Source organism: Tamandua tetradactyla, chromosome 4 (genome assembly GCF_023851605.1).
Source record: "Tamandua tetradactyla isolate mTamTet1 chromosome 4, mTamTet1.pri, whole genome shotgun sequence".
In the NCBI taxonomy this organism is placed as follows: Eukaryota; Metazoa; Chordata; class Mammalia; order Pilosa; family Myrmecophagidae; genus Tamandua; species Tamandua tetradactyla.
In genome coordinates this window covers 17,297,643-17,308,259 of record NC_135330.1, presented here as the reverse complement: position 1 = coordinate 17,308,259, position 10,617 = coordinate 17,297,643, and positions in this window count along the sequence as shown.

Here is a 10,617-nt window from a genome sequence, read left to right as displayed (position 1 = left end):
ACGGAGGTCCTGGTTGCAAAAAGCTGAAGAATTGAGACAATCCTACCAATGCAAACAACCTAATGTGCCCGCTTCCAAACAGAGGCCCTGAGCGCTCAGAAATGCATGGACTAGGAAGTAAGCCAAGTCTCATTCATGGAATGTGCTATACCCACATACTCCACCCCCCACCCAGTGACCCACGCACCTGAATCCCATCATCCACCTGCCATGACAATCCAAGCACCCCCACCTAAACCCATCTGTGCATCTCTGCCCCATACCCCCAACCCATGCATACATGCATGTCTGCCCTAGCCTGACCCACCTCTCTCACACGAGCTCATAGTCTCGCCCACCCATCCCAAGGCCCACAAATCCACATCCAGCCCCTCGACCCCCACCTCCCTTCCCTGCCCACCACAGGTGGTCACCTGCAGGCACTCACTTTCATACCCAGGCCACAACCGGCCTAGTCCATATAGTCGTGCAACTCCATCCCCAGGTCTGCACACTCATACAGCAGATTAGGACCCCAGACCTGTGCACATGCATGTGTGCAATTCCACCATGCCTCCCCCAGCATTGGGCAAATGCTGACTTGTTCATGGAGGTCACACCTGTCACCAGCCTTGGGAGGTGCAGCCCCCCCTACTGCCCTTGAGCTCAGTGCACACACATCAGGGATGCAAACCCGTAGACCTGTGTACACGTTGGCCCTACCTCCGAGACCTGCGCACGTGTACAGCCACATCCTCCCCACTGGGTATCTATGCATCTGTGCACTGAATTCTTGACTCCTGCGCCTCACGCTGTCCTACATGCATGCACACCCTTACTCCACTCCCCCAGCACCAGTGTCCTGCTCCCAAAACTAGCAGATGCTTATGTGTGCATCTGTACCACATAGTCCCTGCCCTGCACATGCATACACCTCTGCCCCAATCCCCTGCACCTGCGCACTTGTGCCATGACCCCGCCCACCCAACATCACCTGCCCCTGACCCATGTTCCACAATTGTCAGGACCTATGCCCTGCCCCTGCACACTCGTGCATCTGCAACCTGGCCCCTGTGGACCCCTCCCCCTGCACAAGGAAACACCCATACCCTGCCCTCCCTATGCCCCAAACTGTGTGCCCTGTATTGCATACCCTGAGACCCACAACCCCCAAGCTCCACATGCTCAGCCACATTCTACCTACACACGAGCCCCCATGCATCTAAACAGCCCCTCATGCACTTGTGTCCCCCCTGCACACCACTCTACACACCACCCCTATGGCCCTGCACCACACCTTCACAATCCCACATTCTGCACACCATGCTCAAAGGCACCAGTGTAGCATCCCTGACCTGTCCTTATACCTGCACCATAACCCAACAACACACTGTTATGGCCCATACTATGCCCCACATACTGCTCCACACCCATCCTGTAAATGCAAAGCTTTAGACTGAAGAAAATTAACTTCCAAAGTAACTCTACCAAGATATTTACATGTCTCAAAGGCAATAGAAAATCACTAAGCATATGAAGATGCAGACAGGTAGAGCCCTGCTTAATGACCAAATTAAAACATTGGAGGAGATACTGACTTTGGAACAACTAATCAAAGATGTTCACATAACTCTACTAAATAAAATCAATGGGTTATCTAATGGCATATAGGAGATCAAGAAGACACTAGAGGAGCATAAAGAGAAATTTGAAAGAATACTAGAATAATAACAGATATCACAGAAATTAAAGATGCTGTATACCAAATAAAAAATATATTAGAGAACAGCAGCAGATTTGAAGAGGCAGAAGAAAGAATAAGTGAATTAGAGGACAGGACAGCTGATTTTGAACACGCAAAAGAATAAATAAAAAAGATGGAAAAATTTTAATTGGATCACAAGGAAATGATGAACAAAACAAAGCACACAAATATAAGGATCATTGGTTTCCCAGAAGGAGAAGAGAAGAGTAAAGGCCTAGGAAGATTAGTTGAGGATATAATGGGGAAAACATCCCAACACTGTTAAAATACATAAATATGCAAATCGAAGAAACCCAAGGAACTCCAAATAGAATAAATCAAAACAGGCCTTGTTCTGCTTTGCTAGCTGCCAAAACACAACATACCAGCGATGGACTGGCTTTCAATAAAAGGGTATTTATTTAGTTAACACATAGTTCTTCAGAGGAAAGGCAGCTAACTTTCAACTGGTGTTCTTTCTTACATTGAAAGGCAAAGGGTGATCTCTGTTGGCCTTCCCTCCAGGCCTCTAGGTTCCAACAACTTTTCGCTGGGTGATTCCTTTCTGCATCTTCAAAGGCCTGGGCTGAGCTGCAAGTGCTGAGATGAGGTGTGCTGAGCTACTTGGGCTGTGCTACATTGAGCTCTCTCATTTAAGCACCAGCCAATTAAATCAAAACATCATTCATTGCAGCAGCCATGCCTCCTAGCCAACTACAGATGTAATCAGTAACAAATGAGATTCACATGATATTGGCTCATGCCCAGAGCAAGAGAACCAGGCACCTTCACCTGGCCAAGTTGACACCTGAATCTAACTACCACAGGCCTGCTCTAAACACATCCTAGTCAGTCTGCCAAAAGTTGAAAAGAGGCAGAAAATCCTGAAAGCAGCAAGAGAAAAAAATCTACTACATACAACGGAAACCACGTAAGTCTGAATTCAGACTACTCAAATGGCACTATGGAGGCAAGAAGTCAGTGGTATGATATATTTAAGATTCTGATGGAGCAAAGACATTCAGTCAAGAATGCTGTACCCAGCCAAACTGTCCTTTAAAAGTGAGGGAGAGATTAAAATTTTCACAGAAAAACAAATGCTGAGATAATTTGTCAATAAGAGATCATCCCTACAAGAAATGCTGGCTGAAAAAAAAAAAAAAGACTGGAGAGGGAGTTATGGAGGAGGGCACAGAATTAAAGAGTACCAGTAAGTACCAGTAACTTAAAGGATAAAAAGAGAAAGACTGAAAATAATATATAGATCTGACTTTAATACAAAGGATGAGATAGTGGGTTCAAGAAATGCCTTTAAAATAATAATTTTGAATGTTAATGGAATAAACTTAGCAATGGCAGAACATATTAAGAAATATAATGCAGCCATATGCTATATACAACAGACTCATCTTAGATGCAAGAATACAAATAGATTGAAAGTGAAAGGATGGAGAAAGATGTTCCACACAAGCTGTTATCAAAAGAAAGTAGGAGTAGCTATACTAGTATCAGAAAAAATAGACCTTAAATGTAAAGACATCATAAAAAGCCAAATAAGGACACTATATAGTACATGAGAAAAACATTGGCAAAACTGAAGGGAGTGATAGATGTTTCAACAATAATAGTAGGAAACTTCAATACACCACTGTCCTCTATAGATAGAACAATCAGACAGAGGATTAACAAGGAAACAGAGAACTTACACAATTTGATAAGTGAATTAGAGCTAACATATATTTGTCATTATACCCCAAAACACTAGGATATACATTCTCCTCTAGTGCTCATGGAACATTCTCCAGGATAGATCATACGCTGGGGCATAAAACAGGTCTTTTTGAAGTTAAAAATATTGAAATTATTTAAAACACTTTCTCTTATCACAATGGAATGAAGCTGGAAATTAATAACCACCAAAGAATGAAAATTTTCACAAATATATGGATATTAAATAACACTCTTAAACAACAGGTGGAACAAAGAAGAAATTGCTAGAGAAATCAGTGGGTATCTGGAGAGGAATGAAAATGAGAAACAACATATCAAAATATATGGGATGTGGCAAAGGCTGTGCTGAGAGGGAAATTTATTGCAATAATATCTATATTAAAAAAGAAGAAAGAGCAAAAATCAAGGACTTAACTGCTCACCTGGAGGAGCTTGAGAAAGACCAGCAAACTAAACCCAAGGCAAATAGAAGAAGAGAACTAATAAAGATTAAAGCAGAGTGAAATGAATGGGAGGACAAAAGAACAATAGAAAGAATCAGCAAAACCAAAAGTTGGTTCTTTGAGAAAATCAATAAAATCAATGAAACACTAGCAAAGTTGTTAAAGAAAAAAGAGCGAGGATGAAAATAAACAAAATCAGAAATGGGGTGGGGTTGTTACCACAGACATTGAAGAATAAAAATAAATTCACAAGAAGATACTATGAATAAATTTAAGTCAACAAACAAGAGAACTTAGTTGAAATGGACAAATTCCTGGAAACACATGAACAAGCTACACTAACTCAAGAAAAAACAGAAGCTCTTAACAAACCAATCACAAATAAAGAAATTCAATTGGTCATCAAAAATCTTCCTACATAGAAAGATCAAAGGTGATGGTGCAGTTATACAGAAAAGGTAGGTTTAACAAATGAATATGATTGCTGAATCACTAAATTGGTATTTCTTTTAGTCTCCAGTATCTTAGAGCAGCTAGAAGTAGAAACCTAAAATTGTGGAATTGTAACTATACTAAACTCTGAAATCTGTTCCACAACTAATTATTGTGCTGTGCTTTGAAATGTATAGCTTTTTTGTATATATATTTTTTTCACCAAAAAGAAAAAAGTTGATTGTGGTGATAAAAAAATACTCCTTCTAGCTTCCTTTATTTTGGAGTAACTAGAAGAAAAAACCTGAGATGATGGTATGGCAGCCCACATCAAACTCTGGGATCTATCCTGTAACTACTTTGTAAACTATTGCTGTTTTCTGTCTTTGCTTTGTATATATGTTATATTATAAAATAAAATAAAAGTTTAAACATATCTTGGTACAGTGAAAAGCCAAGGACCAAATGGCTTCACAGGGAAATTTTGTCAAATACTCCAAAAAGAACTAACACCAATCCTGTTCAAACTTTTCCCAAAAAATTGAGGAAAAAGGAACATTTCTTACACATTTTATTAAGCTAACATCACTTTAATACCCAAACTAGATAAAGATGTTATAAGAAAGGAAAACTGCAGACCAATCTCCCTAATGAACATAGATTCAAAAATTCTCAACAAAATATTAGCAAATTGAGTCCAACAACACATCAAAATAATTATACACCATGACCAAAAGGAGTTTATACCAGGAATGCTAGGATGATTCAACAGAAGAAAATCAATTAATGTAATATAGCATATTAAGAAATCACATGATCATCTTGATTGATGCTGAAAAACTATTCAACAAAATTGAGCATCCTTTTCTGATAAAATACTTCAGAAGGTAGGAATCAAAGGTAACTTCCTCAAAATGATAAGGAAAACTCATAGCCAGCATCATACTCAATGGTGAGAGACTGACAGCTTTCTCCTAAGATTGGGAAGGAGACAAAGATTTCCTTCTGTCACCACTATTATTCAACACTGTACTAGAAGTTCTAGCTAAGGCAATAAGACACAGAAAAGAAATAAAAGGCATCCAAACTGGAAAGGAAGACATAAAACTTTCATTATTTGCAGATGATAACTGAGAAATCTACAACAAAGTTACTTGAGCTAATAAACAAATTCAGCAAGGTGGTGGGATATAAAATTAATGTGCAACAATCAGTAGAATTTCTATACACAAGCAATGACCTAACTGAGAAGTCAGGTAAGGAAAAAAAAAATCCATTCAAAATAGCAACTAAAAGAGTCAAGTATTAGGGTGCATGGGTGGTTCAGTGGTAGAATGCTCACCTTCATGCGGGAGACCCAGGTTCAATTCTCGGACGATGCACCACCCTCTAAAAAAGTTAAAAAAAAAAAAAAAAAACCGAAAAAGAATTAAGTATCTAGGAATGAACTTAGCTAGGGATGTAAAAGACCTGTGCACAGAAAACCATAAAACATTGCCAAATGAAATCAAAGAAGATTTAAACAGGTGGAAGACATTCCCTGCTCATGGATAGGAAGGTTAAATGTAGTTAAGACGTTAATTCTACCCAAACTGAGATACAGATTCAACAAAGTACCAATCAAAATTCCAACAACCTACTTTGAAAGCTTGGAAAAGCTAATGACCAAATTCATCTCAAAGGAAAAGAGACCCCAAAGATCTAAAAGCATCCTAAACACCTAAATATGAGAGCAAGTTCCAGTACCATAAAGATCCTAGAAAAAAATGTTGGGAAACATCTTCAAGACCTAGTAATAGGAGGTAGGTCCCTAAACTTTACACCCAAAGCACAAGCAAGGAAAGAAAAAATAGATAGATGATGTTCTAGTTTGCTAGCTGCCAGAATGCAATATACCAGAAACAGAATGGCTTTTAAAAAGGGGAAATTTTTAATTTAATAAATTGCAAGTTAACAGTTTTTAGGCCATGGAAATGTCCCAATAAAGCAAGTCTATAGAAATGTCCAATCTAAGGCATCCAGGAAAAAATACGTTGATTCAAAAAAGCTGATGAAGTTCAGGGTTTCTCTCTCATCTGGGAAGGTACATGGTGAACACGGTGTCATCTGCTAGCTTCCTCTCCAGCTCCCTGGAAGGCATTTTTCTTCTTCATCTCCAAAAATCACTGGCTGGTGGACTCTCTGCTTCATGGTTCTGGAGCATTCTGAAGCTTTCTCCAAAATACTTCTTTTATAGGATTCCAGTAAATTAATCAAGACCCACATAGAATGTGTGGAGACACATCTCCATCTAATCAAATTTAATACCCACACTTGATTGAGTCACATCTCTGTTGAGATAACCTAATCAAGTTTCCAACCTGTATTACTGAATAGGGATTTGAAGAAACCATTGCACTCACAAGATTGTTAGGGAATGAAACATTGCTTTTTTAAGGTACATAAATCCTTTCAAACAGGCACGGATGGGAACTTCTCAAAATCAAATTCTTTTATGCCTCAAAAGACTTTGTCAAAAAGGTGACGAGGCAGCTAAATCAATGGGAGAAAATATTTGGAAATTACATATCTGATAAAAGCTTCATATCCTGTATACATAAAGAAATCATACACCTCAACAACAAAGAACAAACAACCAAATTATAAAATGGGCTAAAGATATGAATAGGTATTTTTCTGAAGAGCAAATATAGATGGCTCAAAAGTACATGAAGAGATGCTCATTTTCACTAGCTATAAGGGAGATATAGATCAATATAACAATAAGATACCACCTCACACCTATAAGAATGGCTCCTATTAAACAAACAGGAAGGTATAAATGTTGGAAAGAATGTGGAGAAATAGGGACACCTATGCATTACTGGTGGGAATGTATAATGGTGCAGCCACTATGCAAGATAGTCCCGTCACTTCCTCAGAACACTAAATTTTAAGCTGTCCTATGCCCTTGCAATACCAATACTAGGTTTATATCCAGAAGAGTTGAGGGCAGTGACACAAACAGACATTTTCACACTGACATTCACAGTAGCATTATTCACAATTGCCAAAAGATGGAAACAATCCAAGTGCCCATCAACAGATAAGTGGATTAATAAAATGTGCTATACATATATAAAACAGAATATTATACAGCAGTAAGACAAAATGACATCCTGAAGTACATGACAAGATGGATGAGCCTTGAGGACATAATGCTGAATGAACCTAACCTAACTCATCCTGTCTGGATAGATCTTTTAAACAATCCACACACAAGGAGCCCAGAATAAGAATGAGGGCCTTTAATCCTGTGTAGCTTAATATAATGCCGGAATATATCCTACAGTATAGTAAGCAGATAATCAAAAAGTATTGGCAAAGTCCCTTGAAGGATGGGAGAAAAAATATGGAACTATCAAATTTTACTGCCAGGGAAACCCTTGATGCTGTGTCAAACATTAGGGTCACCCAAATCCATAGGCCAAGCCCTTGATCTTGAAGCTTGTCCTTGCGAAACTTATGTATATACTGGAGAAGCTTAGGCTACTCATAGGTATGCCTAAAAATTACTTCTGGAGGATCTCTTTTGTTGCTCTGATGTGGCCTCATTCTCTCCAAGCCCAACTCTGCAAGTAAAATCATTGCCCTCCTCCCTGTGTGGGATGTGATAACCAAGAGTGAAAGTTCCTTGTTGGAGTGGGAGAGGACTCCCAGGGATTAGCCTGGCCCTGGCACTGTGGGATTAACAATGCCAACCTGACCAAGTGGGAAAAAGCAGTGTAACAAATAAGGTATCAGTGTCTGAGAGAGTTCAAATAAAGTCAAGCAGCTGCCCTGGAGGTCACTCTTTCACAAGCTTCAGTTAGATATTGCTACCTATCATAACTTGCAAATCCCCCCCCCCCAAAAAAAAACCATTCCTGCTGATCCTAAAAAACATCTAGGGCAATATATAAGATTCTACAAATCTTTCATACACTAGGGTGGCTTTTCAAAAACCTACAATCTCCAGATGGGTCCCTTGGCTAGATAAGTCCTGAAATGCACAGGGCCCAGCCTCTCCAGAACATCAACTAATTTCATTCCCCTATCCCATATGTCCAACATGAAACAGTTAGAATGGCCATAGCCCAAATACCCCTAAAGAGTGGGAGAAAGATCAAAGATGATGGTGGAGTTATGCAGAGAAGGTAGGATTTATTAAATGAGCATGATTGCTGAATCATTATATTGCTATTTCTTTTAGTCTCCAGTATCTTAGAGCAGCTAGAAGTAAAAACCTAAAATTGTGGAATTGTAACCCATACAAACTCTGAAATCTGCTCTACAAGTAATTGTTATGCTGTACTTTGAAATTTAGTGCTTTTTTGTATACAAGTTATTTTTAACAAAAAAAAGAAAAAGACAAGTTGATTGTGATGATAAATGCACAGTTATTTGATGATGTGAACAATTGATTGTACACTTTGTATGATTACATGGCATGTGAATATATAATATATATTAATAAGAAATAAAGAATTTTTAAAATGCCAACACCATTAAAATTTCTGTACAGTTTCAATGCAATTCTTCTCAAAATCCCAGTTGTCTATTTTGCAGAAATTGACAACATGATGTTAAAATTCAAATGGTAACCCAAGTACCCAGAATAGGCAAAACAATCTTACAAAAGGACTACCAAGCTGCAGGATGCACATTTCTCAATTTCAAAACTTACTTCCAAGCTACAGAAACCTGGACATTATAGTACTGGCAAAATGAAGCTGAATAACTTTGTAGGCATATAAAATTCATTGAACTGTACACTTTAACTGGGTGAATTATATGGTATGTGAAATATATATCAATAAACTGTTAAACAAAAAAAAAGAAGGATCATCAGCCCAATGGAAAAAATGTTTAAAAACATAAGGGCACAGATAAAGAAACAGGAAAGCTGAATACTGTATATAAAGTGATGAACTATATTCAAGGTTCAAAAAAATTAAATTAAAATGAAAGGACAGTTTTCATTTATTTTGACAAAGCGGCAAGAATTTAGAAGTTTGGTAATGACCTATGCTGCACAGTAGTGGGAATGCAAATTGGAGCAAATACATTGAGGCAAATAGGATATATAGATATACATAGAGATAGATATGGATATTAATATAGATATATCATAACATTTTTAAATGTAAATGCCTGTGGATCTAGCAATTCTGCTTCTTGAACTTTGCCCTAAAGATCTACAAATCAATAAATATAAAAGAGTATTTAATGTACCACTGTTTGGTATAATGAAAAAATGGAAATAATATAAATAGTGTATAGCTACATACATAATTTTTGTTCTTATAATTAAACATAATATTTTGTCATTATATATGAAAAAGCTATAATATTGGTATATGAATGGTGAAAAAGGAAAGTTGCAGTAGGATATCATTTGAAATATAAATGTATATGTAAGAGCATGCAAATACTTTGAAAGCATTAAAAATGCCTGAAAAAATATACATGCAACTGTTAAAAATAGGTTCCTCTGGAGTTAGGTTGGACACCTTTATTGTTACTGCATACATTTTTTTTTTTTGTATGGGCAGGCTCTGGGAATCGAACCCAAGACTCCAGCATGGCAGGCAAGAACTCCGCCTGTTGAGCCACCTTGGCCCGCCTGCATACATTTTTAATCTTGTAAATTTTATAGCAAATCTTTTATATATATAATATGTATATACATAAAAGTTGGTGCCAGATAATCAAAATATGACTGATATTCCATAGTTATTAATATCTATAAAGTAGAAATGTTTTTTCTTACTTTCTTAACATTCCCAGGGCTTTGGGTCATAAATTAGGTTTGATAAAATAACAGAAACCTATATTAGTAGCTTAAGCAAAGAAGTGTCTTTTCTCTGAGAAAATATCTGAAGATGAACAATTCCTTGGACTCCTTCTGTCTTTCTGCTTTACCATTCTTGCAGACAGATTCCAGCTTCAAGGTCACCTCATAATCCAGTATGGAGGTTGGAGCTCCAGACATCACACACTTGTTCTTAACTCCTTAGCCCTCTGTATAAAACACATCCACATAGAGTTGATTGCTAGAAAACATTATTACATGAAAATTACAACTGGTCAAATTCTATTGTATTTAAAAACAGCAGTTGAAAATTAAGTTATCTTCTAATATAAGCTAAAACAAAAGAAGGAGATGGGATAATATTTTAATATTTCCATACATTTTTTTGTTATTCAGCAATACACCTTGTCTATTGGTTCTCTCAAAGTTCCTATCCACTAAACATATTGTTTTCC